Source organism: Pantherophis guttatus, chromosome 1 (assembly GCF_059756535.1).
Source record: "Pantherophis guttatus breed Tessera chromosome 1, ASM5975653v1, whole genome shotgun sequence".
In the NCBI taxonomy this organism is placed as follows: Eukaryota; Metazoa; Chordata; class Lepidosauria; order Squamata; family Colubridae; genus Pantherophis; species Pantherophis guttatus.
In genome coordinates this window covers 52,798,216-52,823,967 of record NC_142063.1, presented here as the reverse complement: position 1 = coordinate 52,823,967, position 25,752 = coordinate 52,798,216, and the positions used below count along the sequence as shown (strand labels likewise).

Here is a 25,752-nt window from a genome sequence, read left to right as displayed (position 1 = left end):
GATTTCACTTAAAATAAATACAAATTTATATTGCGGCATTTGATTCTACTGCTGCTTGTTTTTTGTTTTTTGTTTTTTTTTTTAATTTGATTTATATGCCGCCCTTCTCTGGAGACTCAGGGCGGCTTACAATGCGTTAAGCAATAGCCTTCATACTTTTGTATATTTATACAAAGTCAGTTTATTGCCCCCACAAACTGGGTCCTCAGTTTACCCACCTTAGAAAGGATGGAAGGCTGAGTCGACCTTGAGGCTGGTGAGAATTGAACTCGCAGTAATTGCAGGCAGCTGGATGTTAAATGCTGCCTTAGTAGGAGGCATTAGCCTCCTACGCCACTCAGGCTCTTATCTTGTTATCTAGGTTTCTCTCTTAAGCTTGTTTATTGTTCAGTTTAGGTCTGTGGATACAATTGTAGATACAATTGTAGATTTCAGAGTTGCTTTAGCTCGGTAAAGCAATGTAGTTGTTTAGAAACTTGACACTAGGATTAATGTTAAAGCCATAATTTTTAGTTGATTTATGCCAACTGAAATGTTCTTTCTATATTTTTCTCTTCATATATTTCTATCAATTGTCTATGGAAATTCTCAGTCATCCAGGTCATGAAGAAGCTTCTTGAATGAGAAGCTAAACATCTTCAAGCAAAACAAAGAAATTCTGGTTGCCTTTTGAAAAAGCACCTTTGGGCCATTTCTATCAATTGTGTTTTTAATTCCATTCATTTCCATTTTTATTTTTATTTAGTTCAGGGATGAAGTTTGTGTGCAATGAATGATGAATTTTAGAACAATGGCATGTTCAAAGAAGTATGAATCATTTGGGTATGGTTTGATTGATTATGTTCTATCAAGTCACTGTTGATTCTTAGCGACCATATAGATACATTCTGTCTTTCAGGTCTTCCACTAGTGCATTCATCACCACTGTTGCTGAATCCACCTCCTTGCTGCTATTGTCCTCTTCTTCCCTTCCCTTCAACCTTTCCCAGAATTAGAGCTAGGTTTTGTATAATGTGTCCAAAATAGGATAATTCAAGCCTGGGTTTGGTGTATTTTTATGCTGTCATTTTTATTGATTGCTGTGAGCTGCCTATGATTATTGTGTGAGATAAGTGGCCATGCACGCTCCTTAAATAAATGTATATCATCCAGTAGTGAGTTTCCTTTAATATATTAAAAACAAAAATTTAGAGTGGCCATGAGTCCATTTACTGAACTTGAAAAGGATCAGAAACCAGGCTCCTATAATTACTATCCTAAATTTTAAAATGCTTTGTCCAGATTACTGTTTTTCTTACTGACACTTGAAAGGAACTCTTTCTATTTAGGCTGGCCAGTATGGTGTGGGAGAGACAAGGATTTTCCTAATGTGAAGAGAAAATTTTATAATAGCACCAGCCCCATGGAGAAGGCTGAAAGCATCTTTATCAGTGATCTTCGGCATAACATTTTGCTGCCCAAGGATATGGACACAATGGCACTTCCCTCCTTTCAAAAAAAATGACTCAACTGATAACGGAACATTTAACTGCTTGTACTTCAGTGGAGAGGGATGCATTGCTCAGTGGCTAAGATGCTGAGCTTGTCAATCGAAAGGTTGGCAGTTCAGCGGTTCGAATCCTTAGTGCCGCGTAACGGGGTGAGCTCCTGTTACTTGTCCCAGCTTCTGCCAACCTTGCATTTCGAAAGCACGTAAAAAATGCAAGTAGAAAAATAGGGACCACCTTTGGTGGGAAGGTAACAGTGTTCTGTGCGCCTTTGGCGTTTAGTCATGCCGGCCACATGACCATGGAGACATCTTTGGACAGTGCTGGCTCTTCGGCTTTGAAACGGAGATGAGCACCACATCCTAGAGTCGGGAACAACTAGCACATATGTGCAAGGGGAACCTTTACCTTTACCTTTACTTCAGTGGAAGATTCTCAGACCTAGCCTAGTTAGATTGCAGTGAAGAATAAAGGCATATGCAAAGAGGTGATTTGTCCTCTCTAGTGGGAAGGAGTTAAAGAATTTTTATTGGTCTATGTTCCAGACCAAGTGTTTCCAAGTTAAGAAACACTTGGTGATTTAAGGCTACACAGATTTCTTTACAGAACAGTGTATAGAACTACCTGTAATGAAAGCAAGTAACTATTAGTGACTATGGGACGTAGGGTAAAAGATTTTGGGGATGAAATATGTTAGTGTACCTTTCTTTATCATCTGTGGGGAGCCAGTGAACAAAATTCCAGCCTGGAAAAAAAAAATCTTGCTTGATTTCTAGTAAATAATACCCAGAGATGAAGCATTGTCTATTATCAAATAGTTTCACCATTCTTTCATTGTTAACATGCCCTGTACATTCATAACTTTCCCATTATCTCTACTCTATACACCTCTTCTCTAATGAACATTTCAATGTTCCCATATCACACTGATGGGAAGTGTTACTGTAGATAATTTGTAATAAACTGTCCCTTGGCTACCATTATAGCACAGTTTACTTGACAACTTAATTCAGGAAGAAGCTGCTTCCATGTGTCAGTTATCTGTGCCCTGGCTGGAATACCTAGGACAACTTACTGTGTGGATCTTGAGTTTATGTGGCAGCCATGGAGCTCTGGAGACCCATTTGCTGGCAGGGCTATTCTTTCTGATTGGAAAGTTGCCTATGGCAAGCAGGGTGGATGTTACAGCTGTGGCCCAGGCTGGAACCTTTTGTTTGGTAAGCATGAAGAAAAAAGGCTGGCTTGTTGAAAAAGTGAGTTAATCACAGTTGTGAATTTATAAAGGGAGCAAAGAATAAAAGCTAAAGAGGCCTTGTAGAGAGTTTCCCTGCCATAATGGCTTGGGCTCTACAATATATAATATAGATTGTACATGAACCTTGCTCTTCAATTCCCTTTCTAGCTGTTCTCAAAATCAAAAGAAAGACAGTGTGTGTATGTGTTTGTGGACAGCTGCTTTGTTTGGTACTTAAGCATTCATCACCAATTGCCTTCGTTGTTCCCCACTTTATTAGCTTTCACGAAGTAGATCAGCTTTTACTAAGGGCTGCAAGGTTTATGGCAGCAATATTTCTCATAGTGGCAGAGATAAAATATCAGGCTAATAACCAACTCTCTGCTAATATAAATGGCAATAGAAAAGTAATCTCATTTTGAAGAAGATCTGTCTGGGAATGTTAAGCCTCCTGTTCAGAAGAAGGAGCTTGAAAAAATGGCAACACTTTGTGTTTGCTAAGCAGATAAATTGTTCGTCCTAAATGATGAGAGGCAAAAAAAGTTCTTTTTCAGCCATTGTCTTTCCTGACCTGAGAACCAGCAGTAGCATTCTTTGAGATTGTTCATCAGTATTCATATTTCTGAATTCAGAGGCACTATGAGTGGTAAGGTCTTGTTCCCCACAGATCAAATATTTTATCTCAGTGTATCCTTACTAATGATGGAAGGACACTGAAAAAGTGGAAATCATTTTGTTTTTAGCTAGTTTACATTTCTTTATCCTCCCCCCCTTACAATCTGCTCAGTTCTAAAGGATTCTGGGTGGTATACATGTTCAGAACAATTTTTAATAAAATATTATTAAAACAATAAATATTAAAACGAAGCTCAAAACACTAATGTAGATACCCACCTGCAGTCAATCAACTGGAATGAAGGCATGTTGAAATAAGACAGATTTATTTTTGGAATTGCAGTAAGATGGGTAGTTTGGACCATATGTCACATTGAACCTTTGCATATAGAATACTGTAGATATTTGTTACAAATGTTTCTGTGTCTTACATCAGTTCTTCTTAAGAATTAGGAAAATTGTACTTAACTGTTCAACATTATTAACATGATTAGATTACAAAGCCTTGGGATATTTACTTATTTGTTTCTTTATTGATCTAATTTACAAATCTCTCCATCTCATAGGCAAGTGACTCTGGGCAATGAATATCAAAACTAAAACAGTATCTGAAATCATCAATGTTAATAATGATCAAAACATTAAAACTGTAAACACAACTAAAACAAGAATAATAGATGAAGAAATGTTAATAGTAAGGGAGCCCACTCACTAGTTCACACTCGTCCCTTGAAGTTCACAGGCCTGCTGGCATAGCCAGATCTTAAGGGACCTTTGGAAGCTCAGATGCAATGAGACCATCCTCTTCTTGGGAGGAAGAGATTCCACAATGCAGGTGCCACATCAGAAAAGGCTTGCCTCCTCAATCCCACCTGATATAGCTTTCTAAATGACAGCACCCACAATGTGCCCATTTTAATGAATCTGGTGGGAGAGGTGGATAAATCGGGGAGAGGCTATGCCTCACATAACTCAGTCCCATGCTATGTAGGGCTTTAAAAGTTAACACCAACACCTTGGATTGCATCCAACAAATTTGTTAGCAATGCAGTTTACACAGCAGAAATACCACAAACACACATAATTGCTCAGGCCACTGCATTTTGCACTAGTTTGTTTCCAGATGCTCTTTAAGGCTGAATGCATTGCAGTAATCCAACTCGGAGATGACAGAGCATGAGTAAGCATAAGTAGCGTTCTTTGATCCATACAAAATGAAATTGTACATAGGGTTCTCCAGGATACGACTGCCAACTGCTTCTTGAGCAGGAGTTGTGAATCCAGAAGGATCCTCCCCCCCACCCCCCATTGCATACAGGTTTATTGGCAGCAGTGCAACCCCATCAGGCACCAGAGATAGTATAAATTCTAACACCAGAGGGCCCCAAAATCCAAAGCCACTCAGTCTTGCAAGGGTTAAGCTGTGGTCTGTGGTTTCCCACCTACATCCTCAGAGCCAAGAGAAACTGGGATAGGATATCCACAGCACCACTTAATTCCCCAGACACAGATAAATAGTTGTCTTTACCTTTATTGTATGTATTATTTATTTATATTTATATTTCCTATTTTTAAACTGCCCATCTCCCTCAGAGATGTTTCTGAACACACTTATAAGAGAGAGAGGGGGGGGTAATGGTGTTAATCTCTAGTTCTATTTTTTTTGCTCCACTCCTCATACAGTAAAAGTCAGCTTATTTTGATTTGACCTGATTTAAATCACATCTTCTCAGGATTCAATAGCATCCTGTTGGGAAGCCCCAACTTTGCTATCTGGGACTTCATCTATGAACTTCTCCTCTTGCTCAGTTATTTTGCTGCTGTTGTTACTTGGTCAGTACTTGCTGTACTTTCTTCATCTTCATCAAGAGCCTTGATAGTACAGGGGTTTAGTGCACCCTGTAATTAACACAGCTGCCTGCAATTTCTGCTGGTTCGAATCTCTCCAAGGCTCAAGGTTGACTCAGCCTTCCATCCTTTCTAAGGTAGGTGAAATGAGGACCCAGTTTGTGGGGGCAATAAGCTGACTTTGTATAAAAACATACAAAAGAATGAAGGCTATTGCTTAACGCATTGTAAGCCGCCCTGAGTCTCCGGAGAAGGGCGGCATATAAATCAAATTTAAAAAAAAAATCTACTTTTTATGCTTGATCTTGCTCTGGTAGTAAGAGGGATGTTTTAATATGCTGAGATTTATTTTTCCCATGTTCTTTGTCATAGGAAGGAAGCACTATGGATACATGTTTGGTTGTTTTGTCTCTGAAAAGATCAGATTTGAAGTGGCTTTAAGGCGCTTGAGATTGAAAACCTTAATAGGTTTTGAAAGCAATTCTGTGCCTTTCTATTCTGTAGCAAGCTGAATGGGTCTTGGTGAGTTGCGCTACAAATGCTTTAACCCACTGAATTCATTCATGTGCATTTATCCAGAGCTCTTTTCTGATGAATGCCGCTGATTGATTATACTGATCCTTATGCATGATTTGCTTATAGCATGACTGCAACCAATCTGTGTGTGTCACTTAGGTTAAATAAAACTAATAGGAAATCAAGAGAAATCTCTGTATGTTTGAATGAGAGACAATTCAATGTCTTTGTATGGGAGAAATCTAATAGTGCAGTAAAAAAAGGCTATAAAACACTTACATTTTGTGGGATCTAAGTAGAATTTACTTTCCCTGGATTGCAACCAGGATGTTTAGGATTATTTTCCAAACATTATGCACTGTTAGTGTCAGGCAAACAGAAGTATTGCCTTCATTAACCATTCTGAAAATAGCACATGTATTGCATTCCTGTCATACTTATTTTAATTTGTGAATTAATTGATTAATTGGAAAAGAAAGCAAGGTATTTAATCATGTAAAATGAGAGCTAGAACGCTGCCCTAAAGTTTTCTAAGAAATGCATATAGGGATTTTTCTTGCAGGAAAAAAAAATGAATTGCAACTTGTTACTTGGGAATATATGCTTTGAAACTGAACTGATGTTGCTTGAGAATGTGGGGCAGGACAAACCTCCAACCATAAAAAGGGGAAAAGAAAAAGCCCAGGGGGTTGTGGGGAGACAAGTGGAGGCAGTTGTTTTAATTTGGCTGTGATGATTGCATTGGTAGGGCAGAACAAGGTCTTTTCTAGCAGCTGGGGTGATTGATGATCTGAGAGACTGCCTGTAGCATAAGTAATAATGTCATATAGGGTACACATTATAGGCAATTACAATTTGAATAGTTATCAGATAAAGAAGAGCGAAGACTAGAAAGCTATTTTATTAACCCCCTGATATTATGATCTAAACACTCTGGAGGAAAAATTCATGAATGGATGTGAGTTATGAACATAGTGACATATGCTAATATCCTGAGAATTCCAGATCACAGCCGCTCCAGCAGGCAGCATTTTATTGCCACATTTTAAAACAGCAGACTGAATTTCCTAAAAATGATGGAAAACGCATTTTGAATTTACTGTGTAATTTGCCGATCATTTTTTAAAGGCAGACTTGTCTAGTGCCCACATGAGAAAAAAAAATGAATGGAATATCCTGGATATACAATAGAATCTAAATGTAAATTAATTTGAATTCTATAACAAAGCTTTGAAATGTTATTGTTTACTAGCAATTATTGTGGATATCAAGCACGGGACTGAAAGAATTACATTAAAAATTGGAAAAGTGATATTATTCCAGATGTCAAGGAATTATTCTGGGAAATGTGTAATTTAGATGTTTTGTAAAAGGAAATGTTTTCTGCTGCAAAAGGATACATCATGATAGAGATTTTATGATATTTTAAAAACATATTGCATTATTTATACTATGGTACTTAATTCATTGGTAAATGAATGACTATTGATAGGTATTTCTATTTAGGATAGTAGAATAGATTTCTACTTAGGATATAGGATAGATTTTTTTTCCTTTCCTTTTTGATGTATACTTCTAATTTTTAAAAAACAAAGAAAAAAGAAAGGGTAAGTTAGTTAAAAGAATAAGTTACAACAAAGAATAAAACATTTTATTCGTTTGCTCCTAGCTTCTAGGATTAGAGAATGAACACTTTTCACACACAATATGTCCTTGAAAAATAAGCTTTTCATTTTGGTTATAATTTAGAGAACTTGAAAAATATGAAGGCAGAGTGCAGATATATCTAACGGTAGAAGGAGTCATTTAGGTCCAACTCCCCCCTCCTCCCCGCAATTCAGTGCACAATTAGATTGCCTGTTTGGAATTATATCATGACATCAATTATGTGATCCCAGATGGGCTGGTTCTCATAGTTAATAAGAAGCTCATTTTAAAATCACCAGAGAAGCTGCTCAGAGGGGCAGAGAAAATAAACAAAATTGACAACAATGAAAGGCATTCTGTGAACATATATTGCTCTTCCATTTTTCTTTTCACACTTAAAATGGTCATCCGCAAAAAGTTGGATTAGTCCTAACAAATTCTATTGCACCATTTGTTTTTGCTCTGCATGGGGGATAATTATAAAATAAGTGCATGGCTCTACTAAATTGCCTCTACAATCCACGATTGTCCCCTCAGGTCCCATTCCTTTTCATATGAGATACTTTTGTGACTATCTTTTTCATCCTGATTTTCAGGCTACCATCTACATTAAAATTCACTTAGACATGAAAAGCAGCATTATTCCATCATGTAAGGGAAAGGATGGTAATGAGTACACTTTTGTCACCCAATGTGGCATATGCAGCTTCCCACGTGAGCAGAATGACTCTGCTACCTGTTATTCTATGTAGAGAATCCGTACGGATAAAGTTAACAAAAGTAAAGCAGTAAGTATCTAAAATCATTATTATTAACCAATATTAAAAACATTTAAAAACCATAAAACTGGCTAAAATCAGAATAATAGACATTAATAGTAGTGGAGCCACCTCATTAGTTCACCCAGCCCCTGAGATCCCCAGGCCTGCTGGCATAACCAGGCCTTGAGAGACCTTCAGAACCATGGAAGCGATGTATTACTTCTGTATTGGCTCCAAAATGAGAAAAAGCAATCTTTCTAAGAGCAAGTTAAAGTGCTGGTTAGTGTTCTGGGTTACATTAGGGACTACCCTGTCCACAATGATTCTGTTTGCCTATTAAGATCATCATAAGAAAGTTGCTCAAAATTTTATTTTATTTTATTTATTTTATTTATTTATTTTTGTCAAGAACGTATTTGGTAATAAGTATAAGCATGGATTGGATACATAAAATAGATAAAATGAAGAAACATTAGGACAGGGAAGGTAGGCACACTGGTGCTCTTATGCGTGCCCCTTACAGACCTCTTAGGAATGGGGTGAGGTCAACAGTAGACAGTCTTAGGTTAAAGTTTTGGGGGTTTGGGGATGAAACCACAGACTCAGGTAGTGCATTCCAGGCATTGACCACTCTGTTGCTGAAGTCATATTTTCTGCAATCGAGCTTGGTGCGGTTTACCTTAACCGCACACCTTATTATGTGCTTGTGTATTGTTGTGGTTGAAGCTGAAGTAGTCATTGACAGGTAGGACATTGTAGCAGATAATTTTATGAGCTACGCTTAGATCATACCGAAGGCGGCATAATTCTAAGTTTTCTAAGCCCAGAATTTCAAGGTATTTTGTTGCAAGCAGAGGAGTTGAGGACTCTTCTTGTGAAATATTTCTGGACACGTTCAATTGTATTAATGTCCGATATGCAGTGCGGGTTCCAGACAGATTGGCTGCATTTGAGAATTGATCTAGCAAATGTTTTGTATGCTCTGGTTAGTAGTGTGATATTACTGGAGAAGAAGCTACGCAAGATTAGGTTTACAACTCTTAATGCCTTTTTGGCGATGTTACAGTAGGCTTTGGCACTAAGATCATTAGATATGAGTACTCCAAGATCCTTGATAGAGTGAGGGTCATCTACAAGGTTGGGTCCGCTCAGCATGTATTTTGTGTTCTGGGTTTTTTTGCCAATGTGTAAGACAGAGCATTTGTTGATTGAGATTTGGAGTTGCCAATTGTTTGACCATTCCGACACAAAGTCAAGGTCTTTTTAAAGAGCAGCAGCATTGTCGGTGGTGTTAAATATTTTTACATCATCAGCGAAGATGTTTTTGTCCCTGAATAAGGTGAAAGGCACATCAGACAGAAAGCAGGTCTTCTCTGTGGTTGCTCCAACACTGTGGAACTGATGCCACCAGAGTTAAGACTGGTGTCCCTTTGCTCTTGGCATTTTGAAAAAACTCTGCCGAGTCTTCTGTTTTGATCTTTATTTAGTATATTTTTCTGAGAGTGTTGAATTTTTATTTATGGATTGTTCATTTGATATTTTTAATAACCACTTAGTATTCACTGGTTGGGCTCATAAAATGTAAGTAAATAAATAAATAAGGTCATCAAGCACTTCCAGGAAAACTAGAGCAATAACCCAAATAGTAGTATGGATTATTAATTCTTTATAACTAACAGTTGTATAGTAATAATTTTATCACTATGAAATTCTCAGATATGCTGGAAGAGATAGTAAAAACCTTTGGGGACTATGATTATATTACATTATTGAATAGCTTTGAGATTATCTTGTAACGTTTCATAAATGCTGGTGTTTTTGTACAGACAGTGATTAAAAAGTATAAAATGTTTAGTCATTGGTGAAGATAGTATTGTTAAGCAACCAAAATCAGGCCAATATTAACATGTGATTATTAACAAAGGACTACACAGAAGCCTTTTTATCCAACTACAAATTGATTCAAAATAATTATTGATGCTTGAAGAGCCAATCAGGGGCCACTTGCCAGGAATGGGTTCACCATATGTTGCTTTTGGAAGCTATTATTGATTCTCATTATTTTTAAATGATTACAAACATTGCAGGTGTTTTGTAATCATCTATATTGTGTAATTAGAACATCCATGAAATGAGTTCATCTTGGCTGTTAACAAACATTGATTTGAACAACCAACTTTGTCACATATTAACAACCTGAGCATGTTGGCTACAATAGTGTAGCATAGTTGAAATCACATATTTTGAATTAGAAAGCGGGCCAGGAATTTCAGCAGAACTGAAATAAAGGTATACAGTAAATGTATTTGCCAAACTTCCCTTCAAATTATCTGTCATGAATTTTCTGATATCTTTGATTCATGATTATCCCAATGAACGTTAGAATTTGAAATTTATTTATTTATTTATTTATTATTCAAATTTCTATACCGCCCTTCCAATCAATAGATTTAGAATTATATTTTAATGCATTTTTACTGACCACTTAAGTTCTTACCGTATTTTCCGGCGTATAAGACGACTTTTTAACCCAGGAAAATCATCTCAAAAGTCGGGGGTCGTCTTATACGCCGGGTACCCGAATCTGAGTTGCTGGCGCTGACCGATGACACTTTGGGAGCGCCGGCAACATTGAGGGGAAGCTGTACTCTGAATTAGTTCCAACCTACAAGAGGTGCCAGGCAGTGCGCGGCCCACGAGAAAGGAACGCGTCCCCACTCTACCCCGGAATTTGGGTCACCTTCCTTCCTTTCCCAGCAGTCCACGGTGAAAGCGGCGGCGCGGTCGACCTGGGCCAGCGCCTTGCACACCTGGCTTTGAGTCTCCATTATGAGAAGCTCCATGCGACTTCGCATGTCTCCGCCCCAGTCGCGCAGCTCTCGCAATCCGCTCACCGGAGGAGCCATGAAGTGCTCGCACCGCCTTGCCAGATCTTCCTCGTCCTCCTTTCCCCACGGCTTTTCCCATTGTAATTGCTGCTGCTGCTGCCGCCGAGGCTGCTCCTTCATCTCCGCCCACCGCACCAGACCCAGCCCGGCCAGAACCGCCGTGGCTCCCGCAGTCCAAGAAGATCGGCACCTGGGCTCGCAGGCGAAGGGTGGGAGTGCGCAGCGATCGACGCTGATCGCAGCCACCCACCATCGCCCCAACGGGAAGAACCGCCCGGCAGCGATTCCAAGGAGCCCGAAGCGAACATTCTGGAGCAGCACGGGCTGGCCCAGAGGCTTACACCCCGGGAGCCCAGGTGCCGAACCCCTCACAGCAGAAAAGACATGACAGCCGGTGCCCAGTTCCTTCTGCAGCCATCCAGATCAGCGTCCGGGCTCGCAGGCAAAGGGTGGGAGTGCGCAGCGCATTTTCCTGGCTTGGCGCCGATCCGGATGGCTGCAGAACGAACTGGGCACCAGCTGTCATGTCTTTTCTGCTGTGCGGGGTTCGGCACCTATGCTCCCGGGGTTTAAGCCTCCGGGCCAGCCCGTGCTGCTCCAGGATGTTAGCTTCAGGCTCCTTGGAATCGCTGCCGGGTGGTTCTTCCCATTGGGGCGATGGTGGGTGGCTGCGAGCCTGGAAGAGGTGGTGAAATGCAGAGCAATACCTCGTGGGGAAGGAGTCCGCCGTGGCTCCCGCAGTCCAAGCGACGCCGATCGCTGCCACCCACCATCGCCCCAACGGGAAGAATCGCCCGGCAGCGATTCCAAGGAGCCCGAAGTGAACATCCTGGAGCAGCACGGGCTGGCCCAGAGGCTTAAACCCCGGGAGCCCAGGTGCCGAACCCCGCACAGCAGAAAAGACATGACAGCCGGTGCCCAGTTCGTTCTGCAGCCGTCCGGATCAGCGTCCAGGCTCGCAGGCAAAGGGTGGGAGTGCGCAGCGCATTTTCCTGGCTTGCTTACCTTAGCTCAGTGGTTGGGGGGTCAAACAACCCTTTCACAGGGGTTTTGATGGTGGTGCAATACAGAAAAACGAGCGCAGCCCTCGCCATCCGGAATGAATGGTGCTGTTGTGGCGGTGGGGGAGGGGGCGGCAGAAGCGGGAAGAAGCGGCGTTTGCGATGGCTGGAAGCTGTGGAAGTGAAGCACAACTTTCATTTGTACGGCAGCAGCATTCCGCCTTGGTATATTTGTGTCAGGAGTGGCGCAAGGCAGCCTTTGTTTCCTGCTGCCTGGGACTCAGAGTGGTAAATGGCATCTGATCCGGAGAGCTGCTGGATTTTGCTCTCTAATCCGGATGCCAAATCGGCCCCCTGCAAACTCTCGTCTCTCAAGGAGCGCTCCCTGAAGCGGGGCTGGAAACTTTGGTTGGACTGCTTGAGAGAGGAGAGCTTGCAGGGGGGCGATCTGATGTCTGCAATGGAGAGCGGCATCCGGCTTTTTCTCTCCACTGTAAGAGCGCTGTAAGAGTGGCAGCCCTCATCTCCTAATGCTTGGGACTGCAAAATCCAGCTGCTCCCTGGACCAGTCACCATTTACCGCTCCGAGTCCCAAACATTAGGAGATGAGGGCTGCCGTTCTTACAGCGCTCTTACAGCGGAGAGAAAAAGCCGGATGCCGCTCTCCATTGCAGACACCAGATCGCCCCCCTGCAAGCTCTCCTCTCAAGCAGTCCAACCAAAGTTTCCAGCCCCGCTTCAGGGAGCGCTCCTCGAGAGACGAGAGTTTGCAGGGGGCCGATTTGGCATCCGGATTAGAGAGCAAAATCCAGCAGCTCTCCGGATCAGACGCTATTTACCGCTCTGAGTCCCAAGCAGCAGGAAACAAAGGCTGCCTTGCGCCGCAAATATAGCAAGGCAGAATCCTGATGCTGCACTTTCAGCAGACAGATGAGGGCTGCCTTGGCCATCGGCTGGCGCAAATATACCAAGGCGAATGCTCATGCCGCACAAGTTCAAGTAGTGCTTCGCTCCCACACTTCTTCCGGCCCTCAGTCTCTCAGGGAGATGCTTGACTTCCTCTCAGCCCCAAGACACTGGCTGGCCCATGAGATGAGAGAGAGAGAGAATGAGAGAGAAAGAGAGAATCAGAATAAGACAGAGAGAGAAAGAGACAAAGAATGAAAGAGAGAGAAAGACAGAATGAAAGAGAATGAGAGAAAGAGAGAGAATCAGAGAGAGAGAGTGAGAGAGAGAGAATGAGAGACAGAGAAAGAGACAGAATCAAAGAGAACCAAAGAATCAGAGAGAGAATGAGAGAGAGGGAGAGAAAATGAAAGAGAATCAGAGTGAGAGAATCAGAATGAGAGAGAGAGAGTGGGGAGAGAGAGAAAGAGGGGGAGAGAGAAAGAGAATGAGAGAGAAAGAGTGAGAGAGAGAGAAAGAGCGGGAGGGAGAAAGAGAAAGGGGGGGAGAGAAAGGGGGACAGAGAGAAAGAGAGAATGAGAGAGAGTGGGGGGAGAGAAAGAGAGTGGGAGAAAGAGAGAGAGAAAGGGGGGAGAAAGAGAATGAGAGAGAAAGAGTGGGAGAGAGAAAGAATGAGAAAGAGGGGAGAGAAAGGAAAAGTGGGGGAAAGAAAGAATGAGAAAGAGAGGGGGAGAGAGAAAGAGAATGAGAGAGGGGAAGAGAGAATGAGAAAGAGTGGGAGAGAAAGAAAGAGAGGGAGAGAGAGAGAAAGCGAAAATGAGAGAGAGAGAAAGAGAGAATGAGAGAGAAAGAGTGGGAGACAGAGAGAGAGAGAGACAGAGAGGATGGAGAGTGCCTGAAGGACCCCATCCCGTACTGGGAGTCCAGGTGCTTCAGCAAGCGGGGCACTGGATTTGTATTAGTGGTCTGCGAAATTTAAAATTATGAAGTTGGTGGTCCCTGAGGTCCAAAAGGTTGGGGACCCCTGGCCTAAGACCATCGGAAAACACATATTTTTGATGGTTTTAGGAATAACTTTATCGTTGGGGGTCACCACAACATGAGGAACTGTATTAAAGGGTCGCGGCATTAGGAAGGTTGAGAACCACTGCCTTAGCTGCTTGCCTTGCTTCGCTTGCCTGAATCCATTCCATCAGCAAGCAACTCCCTGCCTACAACCAAGCAGGCAGGGAGTTGTGGACTTCAACTCCCAGAATTCCTCAGCCAGAAAAACAAAGCTGGCTGAGGAATTGTGGGAGTTGAAGTCTACAAGTCTTAAAGTTGCCAAGGTTGGAGACCCCTGTTCTATTGGGTACGTAAGTTTTTTTCCCCTTTGGGATCTTTAAAAAAAAATAGTTAATTGGGTTTTTTTTAAGTTCTTTTTTAGACCTAGCCATTTAAAGTTTAGGAAGTTTTAAATTTAGCTTTCATATAAAAATAAAATAAAATAAAATAAAATAATATTTGTGCAGCTTTCTGAGATTTAGTGTGTTTCTGTAGTGTTTCACTCTAACTACACAAACACACAAAATCTCACAAAGCTGTATGTGGAATTTTGTGTGTGTAAAGTGTGAAAGTTGGGTTTTTGGGCTTTTTGTGGCTGTGTGAAGTTCCTGCTTGTTGCAGGGGCCATTTTGGGTCTAGCACAGCTACTTTTACATTGTGGATGAGCCAGTTGTGTTGTGTTGTGTTGTGTTGTGTGTGTGTAAAGCGTGAAAGTTGTTTTTTGGGGCTTTTTGGGGCTGTGTGAGGTTCCTGCTTGTTTCAGGGGCCATTTTGGGTCTAGCACAGCTGCTTTTACATTGTGGGTGAGCCAGTTGATGTTTTTTTAATTTTTATTTGGTGTGCGTTGGAAGAGGGATAGTCTTATACGGCGAGTATAGCCCAAACCCTATATTTTAACAGGAAAAGTAGGGGGTCGTCTTATACGCCCAGTCGTCTTATACGCCGGAAAATACGGTATGTACATTTCTTATGTACATGGAACACATTATATACTAATCTGTCAAGGGCTCTCTGGGTGTCTATGAAGGATTTGAGATTTAGGTATTTGTCTATGTCTAGATGTGGATCATTATTTGTTTTTTTAAATCTAGAAAATACATAAAGTCCTTTTGAAGATCTAAACAATATTTTTAAAGAGCACATATATGCATAAAGATAGTGTGAAATGCAACAAGCCAAATTCTTCTCTCCTTTTGCTAGAGATCAAATATGTATTTTTATACTGTTTACATTCCTTCTAAATTCAAATGAATTACATAAAAAAATCAATTTTATATTCTGATACAATTAATTGAGAGAAAATGGTTTTGATGCTCTTGGACAATGAACTCCATTTATGAAGAAGCCAAATTACGTAAAAGGTAAGAGCCAGGAGACTCAGCTGCTGGATTTTTTTTTTTTAAAAAAAGAAAATTAAGTTAGATATCAAGCTATGCTAACTATTCTGAAGTGGCAGTTCCAGTAAAGCTGAGGGACTCTAATCCAGGTTTTCAACTGATGGTTCCACCAACAATTCTATTAGTCAGAGTGCCAGGCTTGGCATCACTAAATAAATTAGCCATGGTGATGTTCTCCTTGCTAAGCAATCTCAGTGAAAACTGGAACCACAGTTTGAAGATAGCTTGTTTTTAAATTAATTGGGATGCTGGATGTCAAGCTGAATTAGTGGTCCCTGGAAGTTGATTTGCATGACCAGGGTATCCCAGCAGTAATCAGCATTTCTCAAGGATACTATCACTATCACACAATGTCATCTTCTACCTAAACCCAATCAATTGGGAAGACAATCTTTGCCTTTTTTTTCTCCATTATCCCTCAAAAGTTGTGCTTTGTATTGTGCTGGTATAAGCAGGGCTGTTCAATTTACCCTCCATGCTTCATATAATAATATAATGCCTCCACTACTGGGTGTCCCTGCCCTTCACTCAGTGGTCTTTGCTCTCCATGGCATTTAGCTCTGGACTGCTGATTTATATAGCCTTCTAAATCAGAGGTGTCAAACTCAAGGCCCACGGGGGCTGGATTCGGCCCACGTGCTTAGATGTGGGGCCGCGCTGGAAATAGCAAAGGACAGGCTCGCAGTGCCTCTGCCAGCAAAAATGGCCTTTCTGAACAGAGGGTTGCAGGAGGTCATAGCAGCCGAAAATGGAGCTTGGGAGCCCGTTTTCTCCGGCAGAGCACTCAGGCTGCCACAGTGCCCCAGGCATGAGTGACATCGAACTGGCCACACCCACCCCGGCTCCCTGAGGTCAAACACAACCCTGATGTGGCCCTCAATGAAATTAAGTTTGACATCCCTGTTCTAAATGGAACTTGATTGGTAAACCTCTCCCTTCTCACCTTTATTTCATTGATGGACCAATTGTCAGAAGAGCAAAAAGCTAGATTTTTTAAAAAAAAATACAAATTCACTAATGGAATGATGAAATGACGATCCCTCCCTCCCTTCCTAAATTGTTTTTTCCCTTTCATCTCAAATCACAGGGAGAATGGTAAATGGGGTCTTCCCCCCCCTTCATTAATCCTTTGCTCCCTCATTCTCACTGGTGTCAAGTATGAGGGGTATCAACAGAGACAAACCACATGTCCTCAAAATATGCTTGCCTGTCACAAGTGACGGGCGGTAAGTTACAGGGGAATCCATCAATCAGGGCTCGTGGAAACGGATTCATATAGAACACCAGAATGTTCCTGTGGTCAAAGGAGATCAAGAGGTTGAAATCTGGAAAGAGATTTCTTAAACTGGATTTTTTACTACCTGGTTTACATATGGGAATTTTTTAGGCTAAATTTTTGAACCAAAAAAAAAGAAAGAAAGAAAGAAAGAAAACTATTTCTGAATAGTTCCAGATGCTTCTTTTTCAGCTGTTTTATTTTACAGTGTTCTGTTTCTTGGTCCTCTAAGTGTGCTGGTATCCACCAGAGTTGACCCTAATCACCAGGTTAGGGGAAAATTGCATCAAAAGTTGATATTTTTTCTGGATGCACTGAACAGCTATGCATTTAAAAACACCCTTTGTTTTGAAGAGCATTGAGAATGATTGGGGTAGAAAAGCAATTTGTTTTACAAGTGGGAGCTTGTGGAAAATAAATTTGAAGTACTGAGAAAAAATATTCTTTTAACAATATTAACTGGATTGGGAGAACACTGGTGGATTTTAAACTTCATTCCAAATATATGCATAGTTGTAAGCAGGTTACCTGCTCTGCTCTTGAATATGATTTGTATGAAGGGACAAAACTGTAGTTTTGGAAAGTAAATCTAGAAGAACAGGTGTAAAATTATCTTCAGTTCAATTTAATCAATTTTTGTACGAAATTACATAGTTCATATTGACTTGAGGGCAACAACTTCTACATGAATACGCCCTATATCTCTATTTTTTGTGAGAATCACACATTCCATGAATGCCTAAGGACTAATTCATTAGCCCAAGGGCTACAGTACTGAAGCCTTCACATACACTAATAAGTCTCCAAATGCATTTGATGTGCATGAAAAAGATTGCTGCATAGAATTGTGCCATTTCACTTTTCTATTTTTGTACTTTTTCAATCCTACTGCTCTTGCTGACCTATTATTATCAAGGAGCCAGCCTCTTTATTTTTCCAATGAATAGTGCTGCTTTTAGCTGAGACCTATGGGAAGTTGCAATGTGGGCAGAACCTGTTTGTTCTCTTGGTGTTAAAAAAGATTGTAGGATATGATTGTAGATTATAGAACAGTCAAATATGTGCAGTAATGTATCTGAGCAATCATAGTGATATACGTACAGTGGTGGTTGAGGAATTTTGTTGGCATTAGAGATAGGCTTGTGGTTAATTGGTCTTGTGTAAAGATGTACCAGAAGCAGAAAAAGTACCTTTCCAAGCTGATACAAACGGATTCAGTTCCAGGCCATTGATATTCCAATGATCTTTATGTAGGCCTTCTGTGAAGAAGAGGAAGCAAAGCCACCAAATTCAGGTCAAGGTTGGGACCTGTTCTCCCTATTATCACCAATCTTCCTTCTTATAGCTTAGGAAGAAAAATATAGTTTTGCACCCAGATCATCAGCTGACAAGCCCCAATTCTGGATGCAGTGGTGCCTTGATGGAGGGCCATGAATGCAGGCAACATTTAGACTGTCTTTCCCAAGCATGGAGCTGCATTTTCACTTTATTTATTTATTAATCAAACTTAGATAGCTGCCCATTTGGGCAGCAAACAATAGTCAGTAAAAAAGATTATGATCAATCGATCGATCGATAGATAGATATAGATATTTAAAAAGAAAAAAAATCATCATTAAAATAGAGGTAATTAAAACTAAAAATCTATACAAATCCCGAGAGAGAGATAGAGAGAGTGATTACATCCACCTCAATAGTGGAGCCATCTAAAAAAGTCTCTGGTTTCCATGGCTGATGATAAAAAGTATCAAGGGACTTCCAGAATATTAAAAGAGGTAGCACTAGCACTGATGATGTTGTCTAATTTGGGTAATGAAACTTCTGCAAGAAAACAACCAAGCTCAGAGAGCACCAAGGATCGCCCATAACAGTGATAGCGCTAACATCACTGGGTAAGAGGAGAATGTTCCATAATACAAGAACCTCAAGAGAGAAGGCCCATCACCTGGAATCCACCAAATGTAGGTCCCTGGCAGATGATATCCCCAACATGCCCTTTCTGTCAGACCTAATGGACTGGGTTGGTATAATTGGGGAGAAGTTATAGAAAGGAAGAACTTCAGTAGTTGTGGTGCTTTGTCTGTCTCAGCATTTTTCTAGTCAACTTAAGGGAGAATTGTCAAGATGTTGTTCTGCTTCTGGCTTTTGTATGAGGCTCCTGCTATGTGTGAATGAGGCGAATGAGAAAATGGCTTGGAGATTTATATGGTGAATTTGACATTTTACTTTAATGTAAAAAGATCTGGTTCTCCTTTAGAATTTAGACCTTGATTTCTTGAGCTGAAGCACTTATATTGAATCATACAATCAGATTTTCAGAGTGTATTTAGGATATCTTATATTTACAGTTAAACCATAAAATGTTGTTATAATATTTGAAGATATTTGAAGATATGTAGTTCATACACACATACTGATTGACCAGAATGTTACATAAATCACTGTTAAATATATTCTCAGTGATAAACATTGCTTTATTACTCTGTAATATGCATTACTACAGGATTGACTTGAATAAGGTGTTACTTTGCAATATATTTTTCCCATTTCTATAAGAAGAAATGGTTACTTTTTTCATAGGGCTGAGTGAAAAATAGACATCTGGCAAACCACTTCCAAATGCCAGTACATTTCATTATACTGATTCATTGGGAACCTGCAATTTAGCTTCTGGATTTCCAGCATTGGCTTATTTCTGTTCTCAAACACCGAATAACTTTGAGCTCATATTTCTTCTTTATATCCTTAGCTATTGGCTCAGGGATGTATTGTTCCTCTTTTCTACTAAGCCTCTTCCTTTTGGTTCTTGCTTCCACTATCTCATTCCCTAAATCTTTTTTCAAAGTGGCAACACATTCAGTATGGTAATCAATATCCTACTCAGTTAGAACAATGTTACCACGGAAACCTTGCTAGCAGCGGACCATGGCTTCATTGACATTCATGTCCAGCAGCAGGTTATTGTTGTTGTTTTAAATGGCATGACTAGTGTTTCTCAACCTCAACAACTTTTAAGTTGTGTGAACTTCAACTCCCTGAGTGAGGAATTCTTGGAGTTGAAGTCCACAGTTCTTTAAAATTGTCAAGGTTGAGAAACCCTGATCTACACAGTAAGGACTGATAGATGCTCAGAAAGAACCTTCATCCATTACATATTTCTGATTTTCTTCAGGCACCTATTGGATAACCAGAGAGATATTTAATTTGGTGCAAAAGGGTAGAATTGACATTGGGTTCATGGGCATATATTTTACAGAGAAGACTTAGTTGGATGGAGAGCCAATTGAAAATACTAAGTATTTTCTTGTTGTGCATTGTCACTCTTTCTGTGAAACTCAGGTGAGCTATGGAAGTGATAAGAGGCTCAAGCTCTCATACCTTTTTAATATCTAAAGAGCAACACTAAAATTATTGATTCTTATGATAACTTGGATCTACAGTAGGAAGTACAATGTCCATTGGCTCAAGATCTTCATTGGACTTTGTGTGAATGTCAAAAGCTGTGTGCCAAAATGAATAGGACCAATGTGCATTTTGGGAGAGGATTTAGGACAGTTTTAGGGATGAAATAGGTGCCTTAAGATGTCCTTTTTTCTCTTTAAAATTCTTCAAATCAGGCCAAAAGGATTCAGAATTTTTGCTTCATATATTTTGGGTGGTCTTTGTGAGCCACAAAAAACTATCTCTTATATGCATCAGCCATAGCCTGTATGCATAATTTGCAGCTTTGTGGCTCTTTATGATTATCAACATTTGATCTGGCTGCCCCTGAACATCCATAGGTGTACATCCTAGGTGGGACAGGGAATCTGATTTGAGTTCAGGGCAGGTTTTAAGGGGCAAAGTGAGTGTTTAAGACTTGCAACATTAAGGCATCCATTTCACTTCAGAAAATCACTGCCAGAATGGTCTGATTTTTCCATTTTGAGGAAATAATTTATGAGCCAGCATGGATGCTTTAAACTTCTGCAAGTTTGCAGTTTGATTTTCAGTGGTTAAGGCACTAGGTTCAGACTAGAAACCAGCAGATTGTGAGTTTCAATCCTGCTTTAGACACAAAGACAGTTGGATGAGTTTGGGCCAGTCACTTACTTTCAGCCCTAGGAAGGAGGCAATGGCTAATCACTTCTGAAAAACTTTGCCAAGAAAACTGCAGGGACTTAATCCAGGCAGTCTATACAAATAGGGCATAATTAAACAGAAGAAAAGAAAGCTGCAAGATATGAATGTCACCTTTTATCTTCCCAGACTTCTAAAAATGTTCCAACCAGCAATGACATCATAATATCAGTAGCCTAACGTCTGTTGCCCTCAGATGTGGAAAATAAACTATATCATATCTCATTATTCCATTTTATCATGTGGTACAGTTTAGTCTGATGCAGCTATTCTTTTTTTCTCTGAACTCTTTTATTAATTATAACTTCTAATCAAGGTCAAATAGGGACTGTAAAAAGGTTGCAGATTTGGCTTAGAGTCCCTGAGTTCAGAAATGTGAATTTAAAGCAGGACTCTAAAGAAGCCTTTGCCCACTTTATGCAGATGAGAAGAAGAAAATTTGCTGAAATCATAAAGCTTCTCCAGGATTATCTTTTACAATCAATTTTATTAATATTTTATGTATTTGCTTTACTATACTTAAATAAAAAGGTTGAATACAACGGGGACAAAGAAAAAAAAAATTAAAGCTGCATTAATATTGCTGATAGCTCATTAAAAAAACCCTAAGCAACAGAAATTAAGAAACTTGAGTACATATACAAGACAACATATACCAGAACATGTTAAATATCTGTTAAATTAGAACTTTCCCTTTATGCAGTTGGTACAGAAATTTCACCCAATTACATAAAGCAAAGATATGGGCTGCAAAGGGAAAGACTAATTATTAGCCTCTTTCCTGAAAAAGGAACAAGTACTATTTCTGTTACTACTATTTATACAGCCAATAGCCAGCCATCAACACACCAATCAACCAATAGGAAGCCACATCCAACCAGGCGCTGTATAAATACGACACATAGAATAGCCAAAAGCACACACTTTGCTAGAGAGCAGTTCCCTGAGGTTGGGCTCCAGCATGAGTCCGAAAGCTCGGAAGACTAAACCTCTGGTCCAGATGAACAACCCAGACTGGATCCTGCAACATTATCCTGGGACAGGTATATTTACCTTCATTCGTGAGTACTATTTCTACTATGAAGAATGGCTAAGGGCAAAATATATACTGCTCAAAAAAATAAAGGGAACACAAGCAGAAGACATCCGAGATCTGAACGAATGAAATAGCCTTATTAAATACTTCGTTCTTTACATACAGTAGTTTATACAGTGCTCAAACAACTAAAGGGAACACAAAACTACTGTATGTAACGAACAAAGTATTTAATAAGGCTATTTCATTCATTCAGATCTCGGATGTCTTCTGCTTGTGTTCCCTTCATTTTTTTGAGCAGTGTATAACAACCCTGATCTAACAAACGAATGTCATTTTACTTTTATATCAATCTTATAATACTGAGTCAAAAGTTATTAAGGAAGAAATTAATCATTTTTAAATAATATAATTCTTTTGAAAATTACACATGACTAAAGTGTCTAGCAGCATTTGTATCTCTTTAGAAAATGAGATGCTATTAAAACGATGAAAATTGAGATAGCTGCTGGTTCTGATGACTATCCTATTGAGTGGTGTAACATACTAACAATTTGTTTTATTACTTCTACATTTAAAAAAAAATTACATGCTTTCTTGAATATAATTTTCCAACTTCCTTTAATGAAACTTATGTGACTTTAAAGGCTGATAAAAAGCCTGCTGATTACATGGTTATTGCCCAATTTTCATCTTAAGTGTTGATGACAAAGTTTTAACAGCTACCCTGGCACAGGGACTACATATTATCTTTGATCATCAATCCTGAAATATCTGGCTTTATAATAATAACCCTAGAATTTTATTAGATTACTAACTGAAATGTTAAATAATACTTTCAGAAAACTTTGAATAAGCAGCTGTGGCCATGTTAGTGACAGAAATCTGAAGTAGTTCAAATCTTTGATTCCAATTTTGATCAAATATGGGACAAAAAAGCACTTTAAAAATACTGTGTTAATTTGGATTAAAATGTGCTGTTTTGATCATTTGAATAGGGTTATTACAAATGAAAGTATTTGTTTTTTAATTAAGATATCATTTGGAGTCCATCAGAGAAATCCTTTATCTCCTTAATTTGATATTGCAGTCGTTGGCTTGTCTTATCAAATTGTTGAAAGACATTCTGAGTATATAAATGGCTGTGTGTTGTATGTCCTATTCATAATTGTGAACACTCCATACATTTAGCATAATATATATTACAATATATTAGTGTTATATATTACAATATTTTAATAATCAACAGGTTGGTCAATTAATTTGAATAAACCTTATATACAGGTGATGATGGCAGTTGGAACTGGGAATGCTATTGCTAAGCAATATAATCATAAAACAATGTCACATACTACTTAGTGATAATACTGTAATTCTGCCAGTCCTGGTTGCCGTTGTTAAGTAAGAATCACATGGTTTGTTTAACTCATTTTAGCGTGATTTCCGACTTCCTGCCAGTTTTGTCCTCAGATTACAAACGGATATAATCCAAAGACTACCTGTATGTCATATAAAATGTGATGTATCTATACAAATTTCTAAAAAGATGAAACTTTATTGGTATTATTTGGAAATATTATTTCTTAAAAAACTATCTAAATATTTCAAAGTGTTTGTCTTGGATTAATATTAATGTAGAGGCGGTCCTTCTTCAGCATTCGTTCAAACTTGTGACAATGCTGAATGAGTAGTAACTATGACAGGTTCTCAAGGTTCCAGCCATCACAGTCCCTCCATGGTCACATGATTGTGATCTGGGCATCTGACAACTAGCCTGGATTTCTGGCCATCATCCTATAGTCACATGATTTCAATTTGAGACCTTTGCTGCTGGCTTCTTACAAGTAAAGACAATGGAAAAGCCAGCAAGAATCAGAAGTTGTGATTACTTGAGGTCCTCACTTAATGACACATGGAGATTTGCAGGATCCAATCTGGGTCAGTCACCAGAACCAGAGGTTTAATCTTCTGAGCTTTCGAAATGGTTCTGGAGCCCATCCACCCCATCAGTCTTAACTACTTTCTCTGTTTTGACTATCATCCAGTTACACTTCATTAGTTGAAATGATATCTCAATGTAGATTCATGTCAGGTGAGTCAACAAGTTGATGTCTCATTCATTCTTTGCATATAACTTGATGCCATCAATGTAAAGGAGGTGGCTGAAGGAGTTCTCTCTTTGAACTTGTATCCTTATTCAGTCCTTGTGATTATCTGGCTGAGGGTGTTCAAGTCTATGTAGAACAACAGTGGAAACAGTGCATTACCTTGGTATCTGCCACACTTGAGGACCACTTGTGTGAGCTGTCTCAAGTTGACTTCTAGTGTTGTCTTCCATATATATGAATATTCATATGTATATGTATGTCACACCTTTATTATTTTTATATGTAACTCAAGATGATAAACATACCTAATGTTGATATGATACGGGTTTGCCTCACAAACATTCCATGTATATTTAATATCTAAATTTTTAACATGGTTTTGGAAAGAATAAATTGTTTAAGGATAAGATTGTTATGCTGAACGATATAGGAAACTTCTAGAATTTATCATTATATGTAGTATTGCGGATTTACTGAACATGGGATGTAACCAAAATGATGATTATGGAGAAAGTGCCACTTGGATTTATAATCTAGGATTGAGAAAATGTTCTTACTCTTGGTTTATGATCTAGTTTTTTATTGGCATAATGAAAAGACTGATCAATATTCATGTGATCAAGGTTTAGCTGTCCAGACAGAATTGATGAAAATAAATTTAGATGGATTAAAATTCTGACTTGATATAAAGTTTACTGGAATGTATTGGTTAGAGTATTTCATTGGGACTATGGCAATGCAAGCTTGCTGCATTGTCATGGGTTAGTCATGTCCCCTCAGTGTAACATACTTTATATTTGTTAATGTATTTGTTGTTTGTTAAATTTATTTGCAGCCTATCTCATAGCCTATGGAGGTACTTTGGCTTGCTCTAGTGGTTAAGACACCAGGTTAGAAACCAGGAGAGAGTGAATTCTTATCCCACTTCAGCCGTGAAAGCTAGCTGAATGACTTTGATCAGTCACTCTCTCTCAGCCCAACTTGCCTCACGGGGTTATTGTTGTGGGGAAAATAGGAGGTAGGTGTGTTATGTTTATCACCTTGAATTATTTGTAAGAATAATAAAGGTGGGATACAAATATTTTAAATATATATTATAAAAGAGGTTTGTAGAAAAATAAAAGGATAGTAGAGAATCAGGTTTGCGCTCTTGGGTTTTTGAAAAGACTAGAAAATAAGATAAAAATGACTCAATTAATAAGGAAGCTTTTTTGGCTCAGTTCCTCCCTTGGCAGAGTCTACAAATATTTCTCATGGCTTGGTTTGCCTTTAGGAATGCTTGAATTTGTTCCATTGACAATAACAAGCTCCCATGGGCTTCTTTTAGGATGATCATATTTATTGTTATAAACAATGTGAAAGCTCATCACCTTTGTTGCTCTATCAGTATGCCTGCTGGAGCAAGAGGCTCACTGCTGATACCTCTTGCCTGATAAAGTGCTCTCATGACTGAAGAGGCCTACTTAATAGCAAACCGTGAGAAGAGTCCATCTCTCAATGTACCTCATTTTCCTCTTAACAAACTGTTGTAGAGAGTTCTGTTAGATACAAGTTGTCTTGTTCATGTTAAGATTTAATTGGAGGTAACTGAGCAGGTGGCTTTTTCAGGAGCCATGGCCACAGAACATTTATATTTTGAGATTTCAAGATTGTAAGAATATTCAAGTCAAAGGTGGTCCTCCTTGAAGATGCACTTTGTTCCATGAAAATGTATTACACTATGATGAAGTGCCTCATGGAAGTACATTATTTTGCCTCGATAAAGAACTTAGATGGAACTGATCTACTTGAGTGGGCATATTGATTTCATTTTTAATTGGATGGGGTAAAGATGCATATTGGAAGAGATAGATTCTCCTGTGTGATATG

The 25,752-nt window shown here is 39.4% G+C and overlaps 1 protein-coding gene across 31 annotated transcripts in view; it reads left to right on the top strand.

Annotated features, from left to right (window-relative positions):
- NRXN3 (neurexin 3) overlaps window positions 1–25,752 on the top strand; it is a 1,299,896-nt gene that overhangs the window by 160,810 nt on the left and 1,113,334 nt on the right. The window lies entirely within an intron of this gene.